Source organism: Periplaneta americana, chromosome 16, assembly GCF_040183065.1.
Source record: "Periplaneta americana isolate PAMFEO1 chromosome 16, P.americana_PAMFEO1_priV1, whole genome shotgun sequence".
Classification (NCBI taxonomy): Eukaryota; Metazoa; Arthropoda; class Insecta; order Blattodea; family Blattidae; genus Periplaneta; species Periplaneta americana.
This window is the reverse complement of record NC_091132.1, coordinates 153,253,303-153,270,440: the sequence shown is the minus strand read 5'-3', so window position 1 is coordinate 153,270,440 and position 17,138 is coordinate 153,253,303. Positions and strand designations below refer to the sequence as shown.

Genomic DNA, 17,138 nt, shown 5'->3' with positions numbered 1-17,138 from the left:
AAGGGACGCATGTTGATGACCTAAAAACAGCTGAAAATAACGAAGATAATATCCTTACTTTTACATAAAGTATTTCAAACGCTTAAGCAAAAGTGACCTTAAAAGTTAATAAATCTCGGACGATCTTAAACTTCAGAGTGTCAGTGCTTGCAGTGAGATTATAACTTTATTTATTATTATTTAAATTTAAATATACAGAATACAGAATATAATTACAACAATAGAAATAGAAATAAAATAATACAATCAATATAAAAAAGGAGATACAGTAATATTAACAAAATTTGAGGACCAAATGAGCAGCGCTCGTGTTCGGTCGCAGTTCAGATATATTATTAATAGGCATAGAAGAGAACATATAAAATAAAATAAAATAGGAACTAAAATTAAAATTACAGCTACAGTGAAATTATATAATATAATACACCTATATTAATACAAGAGGAATATAAAAAATGAAATAAAATAAAATAGGAAATAAAAATTAAAATAACAGCGGCAATGAATTTATATAATATAATATTAACATAGAGAAGAATAACTCTATTGATGGTTTCAATAAATTATTTATTTTTGAATGTAAACTATATTGGATAAATGCACGTGAAACATATTATTGCCACATATTATGTACATAATACATTAATGTTTTTATTACTTAAATTTTTATGATGGGCCATTTTCAGTAATTGATGAGATAAACAATTAATATGTATATACGAGGGAGGATCCAAAAGTAATGCACAACAACTTTTTGTGGCAATGTATTTAATAGGTAAGCAAAACTAAATAATCCAGAAAAAAAAAAAAGCTACAGGTTTTATTTATTTTTCAATACAGAAACCAAGCAGGGGTGGTCCGTCCATAAGGGCATAACATTCTTGAGGAAAAAGAGGTTTATATTTTACCACGATTTATTAAACAAATAACAGTCTGCTAATAGGTTCGTTCCAACAAGCAGTTTCATGGATTAGTTCATGTACGGTTCCTGTACTATCTTATGCGCATGCGCTAGTTCAGCATCAGCATAGGGATTGAAACTGGACTGGTCGCTGTTGGAACGCTTTTACGGATCGTTTTGTACTAAATCCAGAGATACTCTAACCACCACCACCACCAATAACTATTAGCATCTTTGACTGAGTACGGCCTCCTTAATAATATCACAGTCTACTATATACAGTCGCGTAGCTCAATATGTAGTAAAAATGCAAACATGGGTATTTGCCCACCACTAGGATCGCTACTATCGCCTCATCATCGCAGATCTCTCGCCTAGCAGATGACAAACACTTTCGTTGTGTTCTTTTGGAAAAATTAACACCTTCCTTCCATTATTGAAATATTAAATGCATAAAGTTAATTTATTATTTTAATTAAGTATATTAAATTCCACCATAAACTCGAAGATACCTGCAAGAAATAAGTTAATATAATTTTTGTTTGTGCAAAACGAACTGAAATTTACTATAATAGCTTCACTCATTCAAGATTATAGCGATAATTAACTATGAAACCAATAAATATTAATTTGCATTTCCCTTTACAACAATAATAATGGAAATATGAATTAATGGAGTAACTTACGTGTACCGGTACTTGTAGTGTAAGCTTACGTAGTTAACAAAGTGGGATGAGGTTAAGCAATAATAATCACACCAGAGTTGGAAATAAAACGTGATCAATTAATTTTATTGTAACGGACTTTTTCTACGTCTGTAGTAAAGCAACAAATAAAAATAACAAAATTAACAGCTATAATTAAAGACATGTCCTTTGAAAAAATAAAAAAGTAGGCCTAAGCAATAATAATCCCACCAGAATTGAAAATAAAACATGATCAATAAATTTCATTAAAACAAACTTAATTTTTCTACGTCTTTAGTAAAATAACACATAAAAATAATAACAAAATTAATAGCTACAATTAAAAATATATCCTCTGAAAAAAAAAAAAAAAGATAGACCTAACCTTTATTTCTCTGGAAATTTAGCAGCCTAAGTGACAGAACTTTAACCGGTATGTAATGTCCTTTCGGTTAGACTGAAACATTTCATTGTGAAATTTAAGGATATAATGTCTTCTAACAGTCACAAAGAACTTCAAAATTAAGAGTTTTGTGGAAACCTAGGAGCCTTTCTGAATCTTTCGGAAATCGGAAAAAGGATAACTCTGGCCTCTTTCTCTTACTGTTGCTACAATTTATAGCACTAGAAACGTCTCCTCCTTGTCCCATATTATTATTATTCAAATTATTATATTTTAGCCATTAACATTTTCATTACAAGCAATAACGAACATTTCACAAGCATCAATGTGAAATACGCAACGAGCTAGCACTCGATAGAAATACGACACAGTCCAAAGTCGACCATGGACAGTCTATTGTTTCTAGTTGCTAACCACTTGGAGCGCTTTATCACGAGATTTGCAAAAAACACCCCAAGCTTCGCGACTGTATATAATAGACTGTGATAATATGATGAACACGTATGTGCATGGAAGATCCTTAATAATATTAAACGTACTTGCACCTTGGGCGGCAGATTGGAATTAAACCGAATTTGTTTGGATAATTGTCTGTAATGAATATTGATATGGATGGTAAGAATTTATTCAGTATTTGAATCTTAAATAATACAATATTCCTAATACTTGAATATCATAACTATGTATATTACACTTTAGTATTATAATTTAAAAGATAGGCCGTAGTTTGTATCGCCACGTGACTTATTTATTTTGTTTTGTTTTCGAAGTTTACCCAACAACAATAAAGATTAAGAGTAAACTACTTAGGTAATCTTACAATATTAAATAACAATGAAGCAGCAATTAGCATTTAAAACTAAACTATACAAATCAAATGAAATTGCTTACAAATTGAGCTTTTCGTACAATGGCAGAAATACGTTATGATATCTCGTAACCTTTTCTTTTATGATTATACTGTAAAAACAATATGTGGAATACAATTAACAGAGTAATAAAGGCAAGCGTTGATGCTATTTATTTCAGATTTAAGTGAATTCCTCGTTCTACATGAGGGAACAACGAGTGCAGATACCGTTCCATGTCGTGGGACATCAACAGCACAAAAATGCTGATAGATCTTTACAAAAGGTACAGAAAGGAAGTGGGAACGATGAAATTGAGAACAATTAAGCAGATGTGGAAATATATCGCGAAGGAACTTAGTGAAGTACTGAAAAAGAAAATTACAGACAATTGCGAAAACAGATGGAGAGTTCTGGAGAGAAACTACAAGAAATATGTGGATGGGAAAAATTCAACAGGAAATGGGAGAAAGTTCTTTGCATATGCAGAAGAAATGGATGAACTATACGGACAGAAAAGGAATATACGGCCAGAAGTATTGTTATCGTCAGAAACAGTAGTGCCATTGGAAGAAGAATTAGCAAAAACACCAGAAGTAGCGACCGTAGAGAACAATACTGGGCGGGGCCACATGACAACTAGGAAGAAAAGGAAGAGTAGTGTTGTGGAACAAATGAGGATTGATAGACTAGAATACCAAAGGAAGCGACTTGAACAAGAAGAAAGGAAAATCGCGTTGTTGGAAAGGAAAGTTCAGCTGTTGGAAAGGCAATTGCTAAATGACAGTGTGGCTCAGAACGACGAATAACGTCTTCTCTGTTTCTTGGCTACCTGTTGATGAAAGGGACAGATTTTAAAGTCAATTTGGCTTTTCTATAGCATGCAACACTGAAGTTTCTAACTTAAATTTTTTCAATTCTTTGCAATTTTCTGATACTGTTTCAAGTAAACTGACGTTGAATTCTTCACATTCCAAACTACTTTCCCTCTGAAAATTGAACCATTTTCCCCACTTTTTTCGTTAAAAACTTCAGTGTCACGTGCCATAGGAAACCTTCTGCTTTGTGAATGTGCAAATGAAGGGCGTAATCCCAAAAGTCGCCCAATAGATTGAGCCATTTTTATGATTTATAGATAATATGATTATATTTGAGACCTCCATCATATTTTAAGCGTGTTTCTTCCAGTCATTGTCCTGTAGTTTGTGTTATTGTGCATGTCGCTTGAAAACTCGCTGAGACCAGTGGATTACATAAACAAGCCCAATCCTTCCTTAAAAATTTACTTACCGTGTTTTGGGATCACACACTTCAATTAATAACAAAATATGGTACCTATTAATGAAGTTAAGTTTCCATTTTGCTTTTGTATGTAGGCCTATTTCTTAAGGGTTTTTGTAATGTTAAAAGTTTAATTGTGGTAAACAGAGTCACAATTCTCCCAGGGGTGATATCATCTAATTCAATATATTACTGCAAAATTTATTGCTGTTCATAATGAAAAAATAGGAAAGGTTGACTGTATCCGTGGTGATAATTCTCCTTTACCAATTTTGATTCAACGTGAAACACATAAATTTTGTAATAATATACTGAATTTTATGATATCACCCTTAAGAGAATTGTGACTATGATTGTTTGATTGTTATTTAGGATAGTGATGTTCATGTTCCTTGTTTGTTTGTTTGTTTGTTTTTTTTTGCATAAGTTAGTCACTTTTGTATGTATTTTTTTATTTGTTTGCTGTTTACTTACTTTGTGTTGCAGTTGGCGAGTAACTCCATTGATTTGAGATCACGGAATTTCGCATTAATTTCGAAAAAAAAAATTGTGATAAATAGGCTATATAGCATTTAGCGTTTTATCGCTAATTAGTTGTCAAATAATCATAATAATTTCGTATAAGTTGGAAAGCAATTTTACATGAATGAAAGCATAGTACAAGTGATATTATTTTATTTCATTCTGCGCCTACAGTCACTAACATTTAAATTATGCTGTGAGAAAAACCTTTCTGCGTCAACAGATCCACAAGGACACATTTCAATACAGCAGATGTTAATTCAGGGTAATTCAACATGAGAGCTTGTAATGCCTCAATCACGTCAACTTTAACATTGCAAGTGTTGGATGATTGTTCATAAGTATTTATTTCAAAGTAACAAATGTTACACTGCCACGAGTACTACTATTTATTTCTGAGTAACAAATGCTACACTGCCATGAGTACTTTTTATATGCTTGAAGTAACATTATCGTAATCATTCCTGTGAGTAACATTCATCTGTACAATATTTGCTGGGTTGAATAATCCATTTAGATTTCCAAACAAGGAATATGAATCATGTAACTCGTATTTTTCAGTTTTCTGAATCACCAGTTTACAGACATGTTCAATTAACTTTTATTTCAGTCTTGAAGTCAAAACTGAAATGGTTAATTAATTTGCCTACCGACTGCCCAACATTACCAGAAATTACTATATTCATTCTACTTGTCATTATGCGAAAGTCTGTAGTCTCTACCTATCCCTCTTCACTGCTGTCCATGAGTACTCATGTGCAAGTAAACCCGTAGCTATAGTAAAGTATCAGCAAACCTGTTGCGTCAGGCAACAAGTTTCGCTGCTTGAACATCAGTTTAAATAGGGTAGTGTGCGAGACAGAACCTTGAGGGAGACCTCGTTTTGATTGTTTACATTTTGATAATGTTTCCTCATATCTAGCACCTGAAAATCGTTTAATTAAACGGTACTTTTCTAGTACCCAGTACTCGTTACATATATTGTCTTTGTGTTTACACAGTGGTTCCTTTCTGTAAAGAATTTTAATAGTGTGTTACTAGATGTGATTGTGAGTCAGTTTGTAATATATTTTTGGTACATGGAAATATACATCTTTTATGATTATACAACAATGGCTGACTTAACAGCTTATGTAGACTTAGATTTCAACAAACAAAATTTGATAACACAATCTCAAGGGAAAAATGGAACTCCCTGCATCATAATCCACAGTTGATTCCCGATTTTAGATTGGCAACAGGCCATGACTTTGGCCAAGCATCTGCATAGAATTGGAATATATCAGTCTCCTAACTGTCCATTGTGCAACTCAAATCAAGAAATGGATTCAGAACATCTCAAAATCTGTGCGTCAGTGGCTAACCATGACAATATCTTTGAAAAATATTGGAGTGCAAGTGGTCATATGACTTGTCAAATGCCTGGCATTAGAAAACAACAGCTTATGTAACGAGTACCGGGTACTAGGAAACTTCCAATTAAAAATTTATAACACTATTTTTAGCCTGTTATTATTAATACTCATTTTATGAATTTTGTGTAACAGCTTCATTTGCCATGTTGGATCACAGGCAATTCTAAATGTACAAAGATGGCCAGTACTGTTCTGTGTTTATCTAATCTGTCTTTAAATTCATTTAAGCTTAATTGTTTTTTGAGCTGTGGGCTGATATAGTCTAAATCCTGCCTGCCTGACCTGAGATAAGTAGATTTAGGTTTTCAAGAAACCAATGAAGTCTCACATACATTACCTTTATCAGTCACGTTTGTTCCCAAACAGAAAAATATTCAAACTTAAGTAGTTAATAAATCAAACTTCTGAGTATAAACTCATTATTTTCGGACTTCAATCTGACTCTAGGTAATATACTGTTACATAAAATCAACCACAATCATAGAAATATGAGACCTTGTAACAACATGCAACAAGATTCCTTCTGTGAGAGTCATGTCCGTTAATTACCGCTAAAGATACATCTGATTGGGTTATAGATTAACATATGAATAGGGTTTTACAGACTGATGCTATGGCTTCGTTAGTTTTAATGTGTTATTTCTTGATAGGATTATTTTTGTTTTGGATATTTAAAAAGTTATGTACCTGAAATGTTACATTTTTATCCACGAGACTGAGATGTTTGATGTATTGAGCATTCGATAATTTAAGACTGTATATAAAAAAGGGTGCAAGTGCCAAAGAGAAAAACTCTAGAAAACAGGGCTTCCTTCCGCAGTTATACACATCTAGGAGAGACGCTATGTTCTAAATAACATTACAGTGGAACTTATCCTCTTTTTTTACTGGGTTGAGCCAGGGACATAACTCTTTTTTGGAAAAACTAATTTTCAAAGATATTGCCACTGACACCCTTCTTATGTCCAGTCTTCAACTAGGAGTTTTATAGATGCAGAGGAAACAATAAAATAAATAATAAAAATATAAAATGCATATTTATTTCGTGTAATACAGAAGTTGAAGCTGTATTCACTATCCTAAAAAATCTACTGCAAATAATAAATAACTTTTCCAAAGCCATAAACCTCATTGATTCAAAAGCAGCTTACAAACTTTAGGCAATAACAGTTTAAAGAAAACTGATTACTTCTCATTGCTGTATAAATGACACTCTGGAGGAAATTAAACGCAGAATAAATATGGGAAATGCCTGTTATTATTCGGTTGAGAAGCTTTTGTCATCTAGTCTGCTGTAAAAAAATCTGAACATTAGAATTTATGAAACAGTTATATTACCAGTTGTTCTGTATGGCTGTGAAACTTGGACTCTCACTTTGAGAGAGGAACAGAGATTAAGGGTGTTTGAGAATAAGTTTCTTAAGAAAATGTTTGGGGCTAAGAGGGATGAAGTTACAGGAGAATGGAGAAAGTTACACAATGCAGAGCTGCACACATTGTATTCTTCACCTGACATAATTAGGAACATTAAATCCAGATGTTTGAGATGGGCAGGGCATGTAGCACATATGGGTGAATCCAGAAATGCATATTAGTTAGTTGGGAGGCCGGAGGGAAAAATACTTTTGGGGAGGCCGAGACGTAGATGGGAGGATAACATTAAAATGGCTTTGAGGGAGGTGGGATATGATGGTAGAGACTGGATTAATCTTGCTCAGGATAGGGACCAATGGCGGGCTTATGTGAGGGCGGCAATGAACCTCCAGGTTCCTTAAAAATCCAGTAGGTAAGTAATAATAATGGTTTATTTAACCTGGCAGAGTTAAGGCCATACGGCCTTCTCTTACACTCAACCAGGAGTCAAACAGCATTACAAAAAACACTACAAGTTTACAAAGTACATTACAATTTTACACACAAAACTGAATAAGATAATAATAAAATGTAAACAACAAGTAAGTAGAAATCAGACATAATATATAACATACAGAAAGTAGGAAAAAACATAATAAAATGTGAACAGCAGGTCAAAATAAATGAGACGTACAAAGTATAAAAAATAGACAATTATTGATAATAATAATAATAATAATAATAATAATAATAATAATAAAATAGTGCAGTACAAAGCATACAATGAATACAATATTTTTAGGTACACACAGTAAGGAAAATTATTATTATATTAGCTCAACTTATCACATTATGGATATACCATTATTGGAAAATATGAAAACAAAAATTTGAAATAAATTAAATATCACTAGAACATAAAAAAATGTGAATACGTGGAAACATGCATTACAACACGTAAATATCACATACTTTCGAATATAAGAGCAGATGGAATTGAAAAGGCAGCTCTAAAGGATCTGAAAAAATCCGCTACATGGTACTTGCTAAGCCATCAGAGACACATATGGTAATCTGGCCATGGAATGACAAGTCATTATAGCAACAAATGCAATAACACTAGATGTAGTTTCTTTAGACTCACGGTGGTACTAAGGATAAGAGTAAAATAATTATTCAATAACTGGAAGTTATAAATTGTATAATGCGTGTATGGGTGGTGTGGACTTGTTTGTCAAATTGAGAGGACTCTATCGACTTCAAATACGGTCCAAGAAATGGTACTGGCCACTTTTCAGAATCTGTATCAACGGATCAGTAGTCAACTTGTGAATGCTGTACACACAATATTCGACATTGCTCTAAGTTCGATGCATAGAATAATTAGAAGAGTGGCAATATATTTGAGTAACTTGTCACCACAAGTAATTAGGTGGCCTACATAAAATGAGAAGGCCATAACTGCTGAACACTTCAGAAATAATGGATTTCCCAATATCATTGGAGCGATAGATGGGTGTGACATTAAAATTGACAAACCTGAACATGATGCGGATTCATACATAAACAGAAAAGGATTTTATTCAATACAGGTATGTAATTACAATGTGGTTTTCCGGAAAATGTGCTAAATTTGCAAATGTAATGTTGATCTTCATCCTGATACATGTTACAGAAAATATCATACAAAATGAAGAAAAGTGAATAAAAGATGTTGTTTCAGTACCTAAAATAGTAATTAAACTGATTAGACATGGACATATTGTTCAAATATTGGTTCAAAATCCCTTTCTTACATTGTAGGGGCTTATTAAGTATATGTATGAAACCGACACTGTAACTGCCCAGCATATGTTATATCATACAGGTCATATCTACTACACTGGAGGAGACAAAATTGTAATTTCTTTGTATTTGCAATCAGTAAGGTGTAATGAATTATACATTATAAAATTATATGATTCTGAATTCCTTTTTTTATCTGGGCATTAATGGGTTAATTTCGTGTTCCTACAGTGTTTGTGAACTAAATCCTCAATAAATTTACTATATTATCTCTATTTCTTTTTGCATCCCTGTCATCTTCCTCCTCATTATCAATATGTATACCTTGTAATGCAGGTAATGCATTTTCTAATACTAGTTCGTCTACTCCTACAGGGAATTCATCGTTTATAGAAATATTGTGTAGAACACAAGCTGCTCTTATCAGGTTCGTGATGAGAAAAATATTTCTTAGCTTTATATGATAGAGCTGCCGGAATTTTTGTTTCAAAACACCAAAGGAATGTTCAAATATATAACGATTTTTTTATAGTTTCACGTTATAGTTGATTTGGTTTTGTGTCAGTGTCCCCCTATCTTTAAATGGAGTTAACAAGTTCATTTTCAGGGGATATCCACTATCCCCAAGTAAATGATACTGACCACACTTTTCCTCCAAATTATGTCCCAGAGGCGAAGTTCTAAAAACCCTGCTGTCATGGACAGAGCCTGGGTATCCAATGAACACGTCCTTGAACTTCATCGTGTGGTCCACAACAGCTTGCATCTGGAAAATGAAAGTAGGCCTTTAGGCTAACTGCAGACTAAGTTTAACATTCACGCCTCTCTCTAATGTAACTGGTTATAAAAGAAGAATATTATAGAGCTTTCATTTCAAAATTTTCAAATCTAAATAACTGTTTGAATTGCATTTAATTTAAACAAAGAATACCCGTACATCAATTTAGATATGGGGGGGGGGGGGAGGGGAAGATTAAAACCAGTGCTAATTCCATTTTTGTTTTCACCTTATCCCTTTGAAATTTCATGTCACCTCTACATTATTATACACAAATTTGAAAGAGTATTCAATTGTTTATATGGTTTTGAACTTTCTACTCAATATCAAAATGGACGTGGTTTTTGTTTAAATTAAATTTAAACAAACAGTATGGGCTTATTTACATTGGGTAACTTTGAAATGAAAGTCTGGTATATGATTTTTTATCAGGAAAACCGCATTTGTAATTACATACCTGTATTGAATAAAATCCTTTTCTGTTGATGTATGAATCCGCATCATGTTCAGGTTTGTCAATTTTAATGTGACACCCATCTATCGCTCCAATGATGTTGGGAAATCCATTATTTCTGAAGTGTTCAGCAATTATGGCCTTCTCATTTTGTGTAGGCCACCTAATGACTTGTGGTGACAAGTTACTCAAATACATTGCCACTCTTCTAATTATTCTATGCATCGAACTTAGAGCAATGTCGAATCTGTCGGCCATGTCTCGAAAGCTCGATGTTTGATGGACAATGAACCATAGGGAAATTAGAATCTGAAACAAATAGAAAATCACTGCACTTTCTAGAATCGAACTGCACTTTCTCCAAAATTTTGAAACATGGGGTTAAGATATGTTTCAGTGCAGAATTTTGCAAGGAATGTGATAAACTGCTCGGTTATAAGCGAACTTCATTTTCTCCATGGTTACAATCGACCAATCACAGCAGGAAGAAGAAACTGTACTGGGAAGCTTCCTTCTCTTGAAGATAGCTAGCTCATTTACCTCCATCATGTTCTTGCTGCAATCTACAGCACATGCATGCATTTGGTTCCACGAAATAACGAATGGCCTGTGTTACAGTGAGTATTATAGTGTTGTTCAACTGTTACAATTTACTTCTTAAGAGTTAGGTAGTTCAAATTCTGGGAAGTTTGTATTGCAAAACGATGCAAAGGAATAATGTGCGACTTACATATTTATAAAGAGAAATGATTTATGTCAAGGATTTCAAAATTTATGGAAATGGGATGGGCTCTTATTCCAATCAGGCATTGAATTCCTAGATGCTATATTGGATGTCTTCCTTAGTGTTTTAAATGTGATTTTTCTAGAATAATTTATATTCATTGAAAAAATGTATTCATGTATAGCAACAAATTCTCACTGTGTGAACGTGTGTATATGTATAATACGTACATAAAAGGGAGAAGGCCGTGTGCGAAAACAAGACGAAAATTTCGAATAAAGTTTCCAAACAGACCTGTGCCTTCTGTCAAAATAATTAGACGACTCGCTAAAAGATTTAAAGAAACAGGCTCGGTGAAGAATCGAAAATAATGCATAAAACGTACTGTTCTTATGCAGAACGATTGTCAGTTTATTTCCAACAAGATTCCGCCACTGCTCATACAGCTGTCGTGTCTATGAGGGAATTGAGGCATATTTTCAGTACAAGACTAAACAGTAATAATCCACGAAGCCTATATCTAACACCCTGTGCCTTTTATTTATGGGGAACACTAAAAGGTGGGTTTATAGCAAAAATCCTCATTCCATAGATGAACTAAAAGACTATATACGAGAAAAAATCGAGGTTATCAATGATGTGGAACTTCATAGTGGTGTTCATTCGTTTATCAGAATATGTCAGTTGTGTGTGACGTCAAACGGGGGCCATTTTCAGCAACGACTGTTAGCATGGTAAGTCCAAATTATTCAACATTCATTGTTAGCACTGTTATATATTGGAGAAGTGCTGGAGAAATGGTTATGTGCTCAGCGGAAACTATGCAAGGCGTGGCCGGGCGGCCGGCCGCTCTTTTATGGGACATATGATAATAATAGCTCTGTATTACATGACATGCAAATCAGCCTGAAGATCTTGAACTATTATCTGTGCATTTCGAACTGGCGGCTCAAGGTCAAGCAATGGACTCATTTTCCAACTCTAATCCTGTACAATTCGCGGGTGCTCGTGTAAAGGGGTTAAGTATGATTTCGCTAAACTGGGATAAGTACAGATTTCAACTCTCCACAATTACTTTTTTTCTTGTGTTAAAGGGGTTAAATCATTCTTCCATCCATGATGCAGTTACAGTACTCCTTATTTTGTGACAAAGGGTTTTGTTCAGTACCAAAGGAGAGAAGTTTACATACCTTACAATTTGACTTAACCCCCTTTACATGAGCACCCGCGAATTATGCTCAACAAAAGTCAGCTGGGACAGGAGGAATTACCAGTGCTCCAGTTCACAATTTTCAGTTTGACTTGTGTGTGGTTTGTACATTTGTATGTTTGTATGTGACCTTCATCTGCCAGTTCGAAATGCACAGATAACGCTAAATACTTATAAGGAAGTTTTGTTATTAACCACAATTGTTGGTTGTATGGCAGCAAGGTAAAGTTAGAGAAACTCATAAAATGACAAAAAGTATCCCCATCTAACGATATGTGGCTAGATTAGTGGATTAGTTGAGGATATATATAAGTAACTACCCTAATAACCTTTTCAAATACCGTACCTCGCCTTATGTCACTTAAATATCCCCTTATATATCCCTTCAACTTACCAACCAACCTTGTAACATACCTCGATCACTTGGTCGTTCCTACGTACACAATCACCATAGAGGGGATTATTTAAGTTTTTATCCCTCATTTTACTATCCTACACTTTTAACACTTATTCATCATTGATTAAATTTCTAACTTCTTTACTGTGTTAATATTTAGGATTTACCTTAGCTAACTAGTTTCAAAGTCTTGTTCATCACTGACCAAAGCCTAATGGAGATCCTGCGCTATCTTCTGGTTTTCTGTTGTAGTGGAGTATGCACAGTTGTATTTTTAGTTTCTTGAATGATGATACAATCTTGTATGTGTTCTTGCTTTCGTATGCTAGTGTGATTTATTTGTTTCTTTCCTGTGTCTGTGTGGCGTTTTCTTGTTTGCGTTTAGTTTTCCTTATGATGTTGTCTATTATGTTGAGTTGTATACATTTTTCTGTGCTATGTATTTGATAATGTGTATTTCTTCGTTATAGTCTTGTTGTTCATAGGAATGTTGATGAGTCTGTGTATCATGGATCGAAATGTTGGGTGTTTGTGTTTTGTGGGGTGATTGGAGGTGTTGTGGATGTGTGTTACCTTGGTGATAGGTTTCCTGTATATTTTGAACATGTGTTGTCTGTTTTCGTTATTGTGATGTCTAATAAATTTGTGGATTTGTTGTGTTCTGTTTCTAGTGTGTAGTGTAGGTATGTATTTTGTTTGTGTTTGTGTAGATTTTCAATCTGTCTTTTTTTCCTTTGTATAGTAGGCCTATTAGTGATATGAGGTCTAGGAATTTTGAGTGAGGAGATACCGAAGTTTCATTTTTTTTTTTTTAAATTAACGACTCTTATCACTCTCACTGGAGAGCAGATGATTTAACAAATCTTTCTCTCTATAGTATATACCAGTGGTCGTCACACTCATTGAAATGTGCAATGGGTACGCGGTGCCGTCCCGTGCGCACTGTCGTGCAACAGGTAGAGATAGAGAGCAAACCCGCTAGCAGCTACGAGAGCACTATAGTGCACTGCGTTTTCACGGGTAAGAGAGGCTAGCCCCAGCATGCTCTGTGCTGACGACCCCTGGTATATACAGTATATTTTAGAGTATAGTATATAGTACATATTTCACTAACCTGGTGAAATGCCAAAATTTTTCCATATTGCCCAGACTGCTTTTTGTGCAGTTCACTTTGTTCATAGCCGTCAGCAATTCCCTGTACTACATCTCGGCTAATTCGAAAATGTTCAAAAAATTCCATGTAATTGTACTGAGGGACTGTTTCATCCAGAAAAAAACAACAATTTACCAACATCTTATTTATTTTAATCAACGTTGCATAGCATAAACTTCACGATTACAGTATACAGTGTACCGAAGTTTTCCGAGTTTTGAAATTTATAATTACCCAAATAATTTTCATTCCTTTTCCTTTTGGCGTAAACTTGCATCTCCAATTCGTCCGCACTGGATTCAGATGCAAGAAAATCGCTGTCACTTTCCATCCTAACTAAAGCACTCTATAATAAATATATATATATATAATTAGGCTATAATAAAGTGCCTTAACCTCAACCCTAGATCATATATAAAACAGAGTGACCAAGCTTATATTAAATTTAGACGCAACTAGAGATGGCCGATATTTCACAAACCGATATTTTGTCACAGGTATTTTTTTGTCACAGATAAACCTGTGACTGATGATGCGAAATATCTGTGACAAAATATCGCTATCGAAATCTGCTCCGTATTCAGTACTCTGTGACTGTTGCAACGTCTGCGACTGATATTTTCTCCTCTACGTCGTGGGTTTGCGCATGTGCATGATACAATAACAGCAATCGGGCGGTGATATTTGATTATTTTTTCGTGATATTTTGTTCAATATTATTTTTTTCAAAGCGATGATGTGTTGCAAAGTTATTAGCGGCATTATAATAATACAATCATGAATCTAACATTTAGTTTTCATATTAAGTCTATATGTTTTATAAATATTTTATATATTCCCCCGAGATCTTCACATTTTCATATTACTGTGAATATATATTAATGTATAAGTATTTTCCACTCAATTTTTACGCAGTAACAATATTTTTTTTTAGTTATACTATTAATTACAAACAGAATAGTTACAGGAGCCTACATTATTTTAATAACTTTACATGTACTTCTGTCATTTATGTATGATCCAGTTTTAATGTATAGCTCAAACACGAACAGTGCAGGGTAGTATTCATTAAAATAATTAAACTTAAAATAAAATTATTTGTAATAAGTTCATTACCGGTATGTTTATGGTTATTAACTCTTAGGAAATCGCACAGTGCTTTCCAACATTGGTACTCGTGTGGGGTGTTATTTTACCCAATTAATAGGCCTAATCAATGTTCTAAACTTGACATTTAGTGATATTTATCTAGATATTGTTAAAATCATCAACTTGCAAGTAATTTTCAACTTTTAAATATAATAATATGGGGTATTAGCAAAAATTGTCGATTTTATAAATTCCAAAAAGATCTGACATCTAGCAGACACTGCTCCAACAAATCGTTCTCATTGCCCTTGCACACTTTTAAAATAGACCTACACTTACACATAAATGGGATAATTAATTACATTTGAAAATAAGGGGTATCAAACGTAAATCATGTTAGTTCATTCCGTATCACTGAACGTTATGCTCTTCCGAACTTTCGAAGCATTTCTCACAAGCCGACAACAGCACCTATAGAATTAAAACCGAACGAGATAAAACTTATTTGGCTAAACTAACCTTGAGGTAGTTTCCTTCGTATTACCCTTATACACCTTGCATATACGAATCTGTGACAGGTTAGGTTTGGTTAGTTTAGACTTTGTTATGCCTTAGATATACGATCAACTGCATCTCCACAAACAATCAAATTCGACGATTTTCACTTCCGAAATCACCGAAACTACCTCAGCGCTAGTTTAACCTGAGCAACTGTCTCTCCACAAAAAAAATCCTTATAAATGCAATGATTTTCACATCCGAAATTGCCGAAACTACTTCAGCGCTAGTTTCACCATCTTATTATAAATGATGTAGTGATTACACGATTTAAATAATAATAATAATAATACCATTGGTTACCAATACTTTATCTTGTGTAAAATCCTGTCTGAACAACTGTCTTGTTCTCTAATTATTTTCTATTGTTTTTCCGAATACTTACGTTTCGTTAATTTTTATTCTGACTCAATATTATAATGTTAATGCACGACTTAAAATAATTTATCGATTATATTATATACAATAAAAAGGATCAATTTTTAAAACGATTAGGATAATCACATAACCTCAATTTCTCCGTACCCAACTACATTAAAAATTATCAACTGATTTCGTATCTACAATCAACTACGATATAACCTCTTGGTATATGTTAACTTTTTACATGTTACTGTTCAGTTAGATTATGAATGAATGAATGAATGAATGAATGGTTCGTCCAACACCAACTTATCTCACCTAGGCAGTTCGGTTTCCAAAAGAATAAATCTACAGTATTAGCCCTGGAATACCTGGTCAAAGAAATCATTACAGCATTTGAAAACAAAAAATGTGTCTCTTTAACACTGTGTGATCTTACTAAAGCATTTGATTGCATATCCCACGATCTTTTAATAGCTAAGTTACAACACTATGGTATTAGAGGAGAGAGTTTAAACCTTATCAGATCTTATTTAAAAAATAGAAGACAAATTGTTAATATATCAAATAAGCTCTCTGATGTGAGACTTGTCACTAATGGAGTTCCTCAAGGCAGCATATTAGGCCCTTTTCTCTTTCTTGTATTAATAAATGATTTACCATTCAGTCTGCCTCAAGATCTAATCATGTATGCAGATGATACCACCTTAATAACATCTCACTCAGATCTTAACCAGTTAAAGTTGTCACAGATGAATAATCTTAACATAGCTAAGCAATGGTTTCACTCAAACAAGTTAATGCTTAATGAAGAAAAAACCCAGAAACTAATCTTAGGCCTCCCCAACACACTAGATAATGAAATATCTTATGTTAAACTGTTAGGTTTTTACTTGGATCCAAAATTAGGATGGCACAAACACATAGAAAGTATATGTACTAAATTGTCGAGGGTAATTTTTGTTTTTAGGAAGTTAAGGCCATTGGTTTCAACGTATATTTTGCACTGTTTGAATCTCACATTAACTATGGAATTCATATATGGGGAAGTGCAACAGGAGTCAATAGCATCTTATTATTACAAAAAGGAGCACTGAGGGTAATATTCAATAAAAATACCAAGGAATCATGTAGACCACTATTTCCAGAGTTAAAGGTAATGACAGTTTACAATCTATTCATTTACAGAACCTTGATATTCCTCAGATCCAACATAGA

At 33.6% G+C, this 17,138-nt stretch overlaps 1 long non-coding RNA gene across 1 annotated transcript; it reads right to left on the bottom strand.

The window, feature by feature from the left end:
• Positions 1-7,843: 7,843 nt before the first annotated feature.
• On the bottom strand, positions 7,844-10,872 carry LOC138716450 (uncharacterized). The gene is made up of 2 exons (XR_011336669.1): positions 10,430-10,872; positions 7,844-9,960 (listed from the first exon to the last, which is right to left on the bottom strand). It is a non-coding gene; the product is annotated as an uncharacterized lncRNA (long non-coding RNA).
• Between the last annotated feature and the right edge of the window lie 6,266 nt (positions 10,873-17,138).